Source organism: Chiloscyllium plagiosum, unplaced genomic scaffold (genome assembly GCF_037043375.1).
Source record: "Chiloscyllium plagiosum isolate Xiang-an unplaced genomic scaffold, Cpla_swu_hap1 HiC_scaffold_45, whole genome shotgun sequence".
Classification (NCBI taxonomy): Eukaryota; Metazoa; Chordata; class Chondrichthyes; order Orectolobiformes; family Hemiscylliidae; genus Chiloscyllium; species Chiloscyllium plagiosum.
This window is the reverse complement of record NW_028270183.1, coordinates 19,612,823-19,624,686: the sequence shown is the minus strand read 5'-3', so window position 1 is coordinate 19,624,686 and position 11,864 is coordinate 19,612,823.

Here is an 11,864-nt window from a genome sequence, read left to right as displayed (position 1 = left end):
AGTTCGAGTAAACAGGCCTGAGAAGCTTGCATGGGGTTGTTTAGTCTGTGCCAGTCTGCGGTTTGTGATTGAAACAGCGTGACATTGCCAATTCTTGGAAGCGACTCTGATATGAATCTTGGGCAGATCAGTGAGGGATAAATTCTTGGTGCTGATACGTTTGCCTCACCAGAGATCCGATTGTTCCAGTAGCTGTGCTGAAAGAAAACCCAATCCTGTCTTTCCACGCTCTGTTGCCAACTTTCCAGGGTTTGGTGTGGAGTTTCCAGAAATCTCCCAAATCAAGGCTTGCGTTCTCAGCAGGGAAAGTCACGGAGAGGCATCAAGATAAACAATCTTTCTCTCTCTCTCTCTCTCTCACTCTGTCCAAACTTTTTCATTCTTTATAAAAAAAACAAGTCCTGGAGGGGAGTGAAAAGGGGCCTTGGTTGGGAGAACGGAGGGTGTTAGACAACAAAAATTCCAGGAATACAAGTTGGGAAACTTAATTTTCTCCTTCCTTGAACATTCTAAAATTCCCTCTGAAAACACCCAATTCTCTAGGGAATGGAATCTGTCACCCTTACTCGATCAGGTCTACTTGTGATGCCAATGGTTCCTTTACTGCCCCCAATGGGCAATTATGGCCAGGCAACAATTCATAGAACCCCTGCACTAAGGAAGCAGGTCATTGAAGTAAGATGAAGACAAGATTCTAACCCTTCAAAGGTATTCCATTGGCTACAAAGCCCCTTGAGATAGAACCCCTACAATCAGGTAGAGGTCACTCAGCCCAACAAGTCTACACTGACCCTCCAGCGCAGACCCCAACAGTAAGCCCTACCCTTGCCCCAAATCCCCACCTATCCCTGAACAGTATTGACAATTTAGCATGGCCAATCCACCTAACTTGAGCATCTTTGGACAATGGGAGGAAACCAGAGCACCCGAAGGGAATCCACGCAGACACGGGGAGAATGTGCAAACTCCACACGGAGAGTCAACTAAAGATGGCATCAAAGCCGGGTCCCCTGGCACTGTGAGGCAGCTGTGCTAACCACTGAGTCATCAAACCAAGGTACAAACACTGGGCTTCGTAGAGACGCCCACATCCCACAAAGGGGCTTTGTTGTTTTGACAGAACAAAAGAAAAAAAAAGTTGCAATTAAAGGAAGGGGAAGCTCAAGTCAGTTGAGAAAGAAATTCAGAGTTTCACTCTGACAAAGGCAAACGTGGGCGTGTCAAAGGAAACAGGAACTTGAGTAAAGTAACAGACATGTCCGCCTGGATTGGTGGCAGCCAGTTTTGAAAATGCATTGATCCAGCCAAATTAATTCAAGGGAAACTTGTGCTGACTGTGCTCACAGCTGAAGGGTGGAATCTTGGATTTACCATGTTTTAAGCTTAAAAATGTGTTGCTGGAAAAGCGCAGCAGGTCAGGCAGCATCAATGGAGCAGGGGAATCGACGTTTCGGGCATAAGCCCTTCTTCAGGAATCCTGAAGAAGAGCTTATGCCCGAAACGTCGATTCCCCTGCTCCTTTGATGCTGCCTGACCTGCTGTGCTTTTCCAGCAACACATTTTTAAGCAATTCATCCATGCCAACCAGATATCTGGCACGGTGGCACAGTGGTTAGCACTGCTGCCTCGCAGCGCCAGAGACCCGGGTTCAATTCCCGACTCAGGCGACTGACTGTGTGGAATTTGCACGTTCTCCCCGTGTCTGCGTGGGTTTCCTCCGGGTGCTCCGGTTTCCTCCCACAGTCCAAAGATGTGCAGGTTAGGTGAATTGGCCATGCTAAATTGCCCGTAGTGTTAGGTAAGGGGTAAATGTAGGGGTATGGGTGGGTTTCGCTTCGGCGGGTCGGTGTGGACTTGTTGGGCCGAAGGGCCTGTTTCCACACTGTAATCTAATCTAATCTAATCTAAAATTAATCTAGTCCCAGTTGCCAAATTTGACCCATGTCCCTCTTAACCCTTATTATTTATGTACTATCCAGATGACTTTTAAATGCTGTAATTGTACCAGCCTCCACCACTTCCTCTGGCAGACCTTTCCATACACACACCACCCTCTGCGTGAAAGACTTGCCCCTTAAGTCCCTTATAAATCTTTCCCCTCTCACCCTAAACCTATGCCCTCTAGTTTGGACACCCCCATCCTGGCAGGAATACCTTGTCCATTTATCCTATCCATGCCCCTCATGATTTTATAAACCTCTATAAGGTCACCCCTCAGCCTCCAATGCTCCAGGGAAAATAACCACTACCTATACAGCCTCTCCCATTAGTTTAAACTCTCCAACCCTGTAAATCCTTGTAAATCTTCTCTGAACTCTTTCAAATTTAACATTATCCTTCCTATAGCAGGGAGACCAGAAATGAATGCAGTATTCCAAATGTGACCTAACCAAGGCCTGTACAGCTGCAATATGGCTTCCCAACTCCTTTACTCAATGCACTGAAGGCAAGCATACAAAACGCTTTCTTCAATGCCCTATCTACCTGTGACTCCACTTGCAAGCAACTATGAACATGCACTCCAAGCTCTCTTGTTCGGCAACACTTGGGTAGTCCATTGGTCCTTCCTGAGTGATTTGTGCCTCTGGTTTTATAGGCTTCAGGAGAGAATCCAGGAGAGACCCAGAGAGTTGGTAATTGACTTTTCTCTCCCAACTCCCTCGATCATCATCAAAGCACATCTAGTTCAACAAACCCTCAAGGGAAGGAAATCTGTCACCCTTACCTGGTCTGGCCTACGCATGACCATAATGCAAATTAGAAAATTATAGTGGGAATAGGCCATTCAGCCTATTGAACCTGCTCTCCCATTCAATATGATCATGGTTGATCATCCGACTCAGTCCCCTGTTCCTGCTTACTCCATTTTGATCACTTTAATCCTAAGAACTAGAATGGTAAGATTTTACAGTACAGAAGGAGACCACTTGACCTATCGTGTCTGTACGGACAGAGCGATCTAGCTAGTCCCATATAATATCAGAGATTTTTACAGAACTATATCCGACTCCTCCTTCAAAACATAGACTCACAGAGATGTACAACACGGAAACAGACCCTTCAGTCCCACTTGTCCATGCCAACCAGATATCCTAACCTAATCTAGTCCCATTTGCCAGCACTTGGCCCATATTCTTCTAAACCCTTCCTTGTCATATACCCATCCGGATGCCTTCTAAATGTTGCAATTGTACCAGCCTCCACCACTTCCTCTGGCAGCTCATTCCATACACGCACCACCCTCTGCATGAAAATGTTGCCCCTTAGGTCCCTTTCAAATTTTTCCCCTCTCACCCTAAACCTATGCCGTTAGGGAAAAGACTTTGTCTATTTATCCTATCCATGCCCCTCATAATTTATAAACCTCTATAAGGTCACCCCTCAGCCCCCGACGCTCCAGGGAAAACAGCCTCAGCCTATTCAATCTCTCCCTACAGGTCAAACCTTCCAACCCTGGTAACATCCTTGTAAATCGTTTCTGAAACCTTTCAAGTTTCATAACATCTTTCCGATAGGAAGGAGACCAGATTTGTGCACAATATTCCAAAAGTGCCCTAACCAATGTTCTGTACAGCCGCAACATGATCTCCCAACTCCTGTACTCAATACTCTGACCAATAAAGAAAAGCATACCAAACGCCTTCTTCACTATCCTATCTACCTGTGACTCCACTTTCAAGGAGCTATGAACCTGCACTCCAAGGTCTCTTTGTTCAGCAACACTCCCTACGACCTTTCCATTAAGTGTATAAGTCCTGCTGTGATTTGCTTTTACAAAATGCAACGCCTTACATTTATCTAAATTAAACTCCATCTGCCAAAACAGTTGATGTTTTGGTCTCAACTGCTTTCCACGGCAGAGAATTTCACAGGTTCCCCACTCTCTGGGTGAAGACATTTCTCCTCAGCTCTCCCTTAGGGAGCCTATTCCACATTCTTCAACCGTAACCCCTGGTTCTGGACTCCCCAGTCATCAGGAGTATCCTTCCTGTGTTTACCCTGTCAAGTTCTGTTCGAATTTTATAGGTTTCAGTGAGCTCCCCCCCTCAATCCTCTCAATTCCAGTCAATATTGTCCTAACTGATCCAGTCTCTCATCATACGTCAGTCCTGCCATCCCATGATTCAGTTTGGACAATGTGCCGCACTTGAAAGACAGCTCCTCTGACCATGTAGCATTCCCTCAGTGCAGCACAGGGATGTCAGGCTGAATTATCTGCACCACTCCTCACCAGTGGGACTTGAACCCTGAACCTTATTGCCCAGAGGAGCCGAATTGTTGGATGGGCACCAAAGGAATAGAGCCACATGACGCCTTGGGTTGGTCCTGTTTTCAGGTCAGGAATTGACTTTGTGGTTTGAAAGTCCATGCCAACAGAAGAGAAAGTCTCACAACTGAAACAAATGCCAGGTCTTCTACCTGAGGCAGACAGTCAGGAATCACACAGGGTAGGCTCTGGGCTGACAGATCGAGTGCACATTGGGGTTTTCAGAGATGATGTGAGCGTAGAATCATAGAATCCCTACAGCGTGGAAACAGGCCCTTCGGCCCAACAGGTTCACACTGACCCTCCAAAGAGTAACCCACCCGGACCCATTCCCCTACCCTACATTTACCCTGGACTAATGCACCTAACCTACACAGCCCTGAGCACTGTCGGCAATTTAGCATGGTCAGTTCACCTAACCTGCACATCCTTGGACTGTGGGAGGAAACCACAGCACCCAGAGGAAACCCACACAGACACGGAGAGAATGTGCAAACTCCACACAGTCACCCGAGGCTGAAATCGAACCTGGGTTCCATAGAACATAGAACATAGAAGAATACAGCGCAGTACAGGCCCTTCGGCCCTCAATGTTGCGCCGATCCAAGCCCACCTAACCTACACTAGCCCACTATCCTCCATATGCCTATCCAATGCCCGCTTAAATGCCCATAATGAGGGAGAGTCCACCACTACTACTGGCAGGGCATTCCATGAACTCACGACTCGCTGAGTAAAGAACCTACCCCTAACATCTGTCCTATACCTACCCCCCCTTAATTGAAAGCTATGCCCCCTTGTAATAGCTGACTCCATACGTGGAAAAAGATTCTCACTGTCGACCCTATCTAAACCCCTAATCATCTTGTACACCTCTATCAAGTCACCCCTAAACCTTCTTTTCTCCAATGAAAACAACCCCAAGTGCCGCAGCCTTTCCTCATACGATCTTTCTACCATACCAGGCAACATCCTGGTAAACCTCCGCTGCACCTGTTCCAGTGCCTCCACATCCTTCCTATAGTATGGCGACCAAAACTGCACACAATACTCCAGATGCGGCCGCACCAGAGTCTTATACAACTGCAACATGACCTCAGTACTCCGGAACTCAATTCCTCTACCAATAAAAGCCAGTACGCCATATGCCTTCTTCACCGCACTATTTACTTGGGTGGCAACTTTCAGAGATCTGTGTACATAGACACCAAGATCCCTCTGCCCATCCACACTACCAAGTATCCGTCCATTAGCCCAGTACCCCATCTTTTTGTTACTCTTACCAAAGTGAATCACCTCACACTTAGCTACATTGAACTCCATTTGCCACCTTTCTGCCCAGTTCTGCAGCTTATCTATATCCCGCTGTAACCTGCCACGTCCTTCCTCACTGTCTACAACTCCTCCGACTTTCGTATCATCCGCAAACTTGCTCACCCAACCTTCTAACCCCTCCTCCAGGTCATTTATAAAAATGACAAACAGCAATGGTCCCAAAACAGATCCTTGCGGAACACCGCTAGTAACTGCACTCCAAGAAGAACCTTTGCCATCAACTACTACCCTCTGTCTTCTTCCGGCCAGCCAACTCCTAATCCAAACCTCCAACTCACCCTCAATGCCATACCTCCGTATTTTTTGCAGTAGCCTACCATGGGGAACCTTATCAAATGCCTTACTAAAATCCATATACACCACATCTACCGCTTTCCCCTCATCCACCTCCTTAGTCACCTTCTCAAAGAATTCAATAAGGTTTGTGAGGCATGACCTGCCCTTCACAAAACCATGCTGACTATCCTTGATCACATTATTCCTATCCAGATGTTCACAAATCCTATCCCTTACAATTCTCTCTAAGATTTTGCCCACAACAGAAGTGAGACTCACCGGCCTATAGTTACTAGGGTTATCCCTACTCCCCTTATTGAACAAGGGAACCACATTTGCTAGCCTCCAATCTTCTGGCACTACTCCTGTAGACAACGAGGACATAAAAATCAAGGCCAATGGCTCAGCAATCTCCTCCCTTGCTTCCCAGAGAATCCTAGGATAAATGCCATCAGGCCCAGGGGACTTATCTATTTTCACCCTTTCCAGAATTTCCAACATCTCTTCTCTACATACCTCAAAGCCATCCATTCTACTTAATTGTGACTCAGTATTCACATTGACAACAATGTCCTGTTCCTGATTGAATACTGACGAAAAGTATTCATTCAGTGTCTCCCCAATCTCTTCAGCCTCCACACGCAACTTCCCACTACCATCCTTGACTGGACCTATTCCTACCCTAGTCATTCTTTTATTCCTGACATACCTATAGAAAGCCTTAGGGTTTTCCCTAATCCTACCAACTAAGGACCTTTCATGTCCCCTCCTTGCTGCTCTTAGCTCTCTCTTCAGGTCCTTCCTGGCTACCTTATAACTCTCAATCGCCCCAATTGAACCTTCACGCCTCATCTTTACATAGGCCGCCCTCTTCCGTTTAACAAGGGATTCCAATTCCTTATTAAACCACGGCTCCCTCACATGACCCTTTCCTCCCTGCCTGACAGGTACATACTTATCAAGGACACTCAATAGTTGCTCCTTGAACAAGCTCCACATATCAATTACGCCCTTGCCTTGAAGCTTACTTTTCCAAGCCACGCATCCTAAGTCATGCCTCACCGCATCATAATTTCCCTGCCCCCAGCTATAACTCTTGCCCTGTAGTGCACACTTATCCCTCTCCATCACTAGAGTAAAAGTCACCGAATTGTGGTCACTGTCCCCAAAGTGCTCACCTACCTCTAATTCTAACACCTGGCCTGGTTCATTACCCAGAACCAAATCCAGTATGGCCTCACCTCTTGTTGGCCTATCTACATATTTTGTCAGGAAACCCTCCTGCACACATTGGACAAACACTGACCCATCTCACGAACTTGAGCTATTGCTTTCCCAATCAATATCAGGAAAGTTAAAGTCCCCCATAACAACCACCCTATTACTTTCACTCTTCTCTTGAATCATCCTCGCAATCCTTTCTTCTACATTTCTAGGACTATTAGGAGGCCTGTAAAAAACTCCTAACAGGGTGAGCTCACCTTTCCTATTCCTAACCTCAGCCCAAACTACCTCAGATGATGAGTCTTCATCCATCGTCCTTTCCACCGCTGTAATACTATCTTTGACAAGCAATGCCACACCTCCCCCTCTTTTACCCCCACCTCTGACCCTACTAAAACATTTAAACCCTGGAACCTGCAACAGCCAATCCTGTCCCTGTTCTACCCATGTCTCCGTAATAGCCACAACATCGAAGTCCCAGGTACCAACCCACGCTGCAAGTTCACCTACCTTATTTCGTATACTTCTTGCATTGAAGTATACACACTTCAAGCCACTTTCCTGTTTACAGGCACCCTCCTTTGAAATTGATGCCATGTTCCTAACCTCCCTACACTCCAGGTCCTGCACCCTAAAGCTACAGTCTGGGTTCCCATGCCCCTGCAGAGTTAGTTTAAACCCCCCCCCCAAGAGCACTAGCAAACCTCCCACCAATGATACTGGTGCCCCTCAGGTTCAGAAGGATTTGTTGCAAACTTTGGAACACTGATTGAATTCTGGCTTTCGCCTGCGACTTTCTGCTCTCCACCTGGTACATTTCCTGGCACTGTGAGGCAGCAGTGCTAAACACCGAGCCACTGTGCCACCTCCATGTGCCTAAAGAAGCTTTTACAGTCTGCTTTTATGTTCCTCACTCGCCTGTATCCATTTTCTCTTTTCCCATTTCTTTCCTAGAGGATGCCAGTGAACTCTGGGCTATGCACCAAGTGGTGAGTTGCTATGGGAACACTGTCGGGTAAAATGCAACTGGAATCAGACACGGGGTGTGCTCAGTCATTAATGGTTTGATAAGATATGGCAGAATAACTCCTTAGACATTCCAGCAAAAACAAACTTCCAAAGAAAAAACTCAATGCAGCTCAGACTCAGCCTAGAAATAAAAGCTTCAGCCTAATGTAATTTTTTAATGCCTCCAGCATTTCCCTATCTTCCATGATAAATTCTCCTGTCTCCACCTGTAAATAAACCCACAATCTCCCAGCTAAACATTTCCATTTCATGTGCCTAAAGAAGCTTTTACAGTCTGCTTGTACGTTCCTCACTCGCCTGCATCCATATTCTCTTTTCCCATTTCTTTCCCAGTCCTGTGGGCCATCCTTCGCTGGATAATACATTGCTCCCGATCCATGGGCTTGTAGCTTTGGTCTTGGCGACTTTATAACTTGCCTCTTGAGATCGGATGCTATCTTTTGTCAACCACGATTGATTTGCCTTTTCTGTTGGGTTTCCGTATCGGAGAGGAATGTGGATTTGTTGCAGACTTTGGAACACTCATTGAATTCTAGCTTTCGCCCGCGACTTTCTGCTCTCCACCTGGTACATTTCCTTGGCTCTGTTTTTACTGGAAAAAATAAACCCATTGAACCTGCCTCTGTTTGACTCATGAGCATCAATCATGTCTACCAGCGCCAACTAGCGCCAAGATGGACATGAGAAAGAAAACATGTTGGCACAATGCCTTCAAGTTCAGGCCCAGCCTGTGCAGGATTGCCACACATTACAGGATCGGGAGCATCAAAGCCATCTTAATGGTATCTAAACTTCTCAAAGTTTACTCCAGACCAGGCTGCTCACCATCCGCTGCAACAAGAAGGCTTTAAAAAACAACAGAACCCAGGAGAGCTTCAACAACTGTGTTCAGCTGAAGAAAAATGAACATTCCCTGAGCTTTTTGAAAAAATCTTTAACCATGTCATGCTCGTGAATGGGTGAAGAGAAAATTCTACTCAACTTTCAAGTGGTCCACGTGTCCATCAGGACTGTTGCACCGACACACACTTCATACGTCACTGGGCCTGACCTCGCGTCGACGTTGCCTCTTATCCATGCAGGGTCCCATGACTCCTTCACCAAACATCGTCCTCCTGAAGTAAACTGTCTCTTGTTTAGCGGAATCGTGTGTCCGATATTGGTGTTCCTGATGCCGTTTCATACCCCCCCCACCCCACCCCACCCCATGTCCGGGAAGATCAGATTTAACCTGGTTCGGAGTCTCCTCCTCATTAGCAAGTCTGCTGGAGCTGTCCCTGTAGCTGTATGAGGGCTGGGCCGATAATCAAACAGGAACCAGGACAGTTCAGTATCAAGGAAAGCTGTCGGCTGTTTCTTTTAAGCCTGCTTTCAAACTTTGGGCTGCTCTTTCCACCAGACCATTGGATGGTGGGTTACACAGCGCTGGCCTGATATGATGAATGCTATTCGACTTGAGGAAATCCCTGCTGGTAAATGATGGCCTGTTGTCTGTGACCAGCTCCTCTTGGTGTCTGTGTATTGAGGTTTTAAGTTAATCCTGGTCTGGAAGTGCAATGGCTAATGACAGGCGTTGCAAACTACATCCTTGTTGGTCACCCCTGGTGATGGTGATGGTGGTCTTTAAACCCAGAAGGAAAAAAACACCAGGAAAACTTGTGAATGACCCATATTGGTCAGACTTGACCTGTATAGTGTCTTAGAGATGTACAGCATGGAAACAGGCTCATTCATGCTGACCAGTCCTATTTGCTAACAATTATCCCATATCCCTCCAAACCCTTCCTATTCATATACCCATCCAGATGTCTTTTAACTGTTCTAATTGTATCAGCCTCCACCATTTGCTCTGGCAGCTCATTCCATGCACACACCACCCTCTGTGTGAAAAAGTTCCCCCTTAGGTCCCTTTGAAATCTTTCCCCTCTCACCTTCAACCTACGCCCTCTAGTTTTGCTTTCCCCTACCCTCCGGAAATAAACCTTGCCTATTCACCCTATCCATGCCCCTCATGATTTTATAAACCTCTATAAGGTCACCCCTCAGCCTCCGATGCTCCAGGGAAAACAGCCCCAGCCTGTTCAGCCTCTCCCTAAAACTCAAACCCTCCAATCCCGCAACATTCTTTTAAAGCCTTTCTGTGCCCTAGCATCATCTTTCCTGTAGCAGGGAGGCCAGAATTGAACACGGTATTCCAAACCCTCAAAACAGTGCTCCAATATGACTGGTATGGACACTACCAGGCATTAGTGCTTTGTTTAACTGTTCCTTTCCCTGATAAGTGTCAGACGATGCATTTTGGGAGGACTAATAAAGGGAGGACCTACACAATGAACAGTAGGTCCCCAGGGAGTACTGAGAAACACAGTGACCTTGGTGTACAAGCCATAGACTCATACAGTACTGAAACAGCTTCAGTCCAACCAGTCTGTGCCAAACATAATCCTGAAGCAAACTAATCCCACCTGCCTGCTCCCGGCCCATATCCCTCCAAACCTTTCCTATTCATGTACTTATCCAAATGTCTTTTAAATGTTGTAACTGTACCTGCATCCATGACATCCTCTGGATATTCATTCCACTCACCAATGACTCTGTGTCAAAAAAAGGTTGCCCCTCATGTCCTTTTTAAACCTTTTGCCTCTTGCCTTAAAGGTATGCCCCTCATTTTGAACTCTTCCAGTTGAGGGTGTGGTGCTGGAAAAGGTCAGGCAGCATCCGAGGAGCAGGAAAATCGATGTTTTAGGCTGAACCCCTTCATCAGGAATGAGGTTGGGAGCCTCGGGGGTGGAGAGATAAATGGGAGAAATAAATTTGAACTCTCCCACCCTAGGGAGACAAATCTTGCTGCTCACTTCACTCGTGCCCCTCATGATTTTATAAATATCTATACAGTCACCCCTCAACCTCCTATGTTCCAGTGACCAAAATGTCCCAGCCTATCTTTATAACTCAAACCCTGCGTTCCCAGCTACATCCTGGTAAATCTTTTCTGAACTCTCTCCGTTAATGATATTATTCCTATAACAGGGTGGCCAGACCTGGACACAGTGCTCCAGAAGAGACCTCACCAATGTCCTGTACATCCTCAACATGACGTTCCAACTCCTGTACTCAAAAGTAGACCTTTGAGCAATGAAGGCAAGCACTGTTCAATGCCTTCTTAACCATCCTGTGATGCAAATTTCAAAGAATTCTGTACCTGAACTCCTAGGTCCTTCTGTTCTCCAACACTACCCATGGCCCGACTATTAATTATCTAAGTCCTGCACTTGTTCATTTTACCAAAATGCAATGCCTCACATTTATCCAAATTAAACTCCACCTGCCATTCTACAGTCCATTGACCCAATTGATCAAGATCCCTTTGTAATCTTAGATAAACCTTCTTCACCATCCACTGTACCACCAATTTTGGTGTCACCTGTAAACTTACTAACCATGCCTCCTGTAGATCCCTGAAGGTGCCAGCACAGATAGATAAAGGTGTGGAAGAAGGCATACAGGATGTTTGCCTTCATCAGTTGAGAGCGTAGTGCTGGAAAAGCACAGTCGGTCAGGCAGCATCTGAGGAGCGGGATGAAGGGCTTATGCCCTAAACGCCGACTCTCCTGCTCCTCAGATGCTGCGTGACCGGCTGTGCGTTTCCAGCACCACACTCTTCGACTCTGACCTCCAGCATCTGCAGTCCTCACTTCCTCCTGTTTGCCCTCATCAGCCAGAGTGTAGAAAA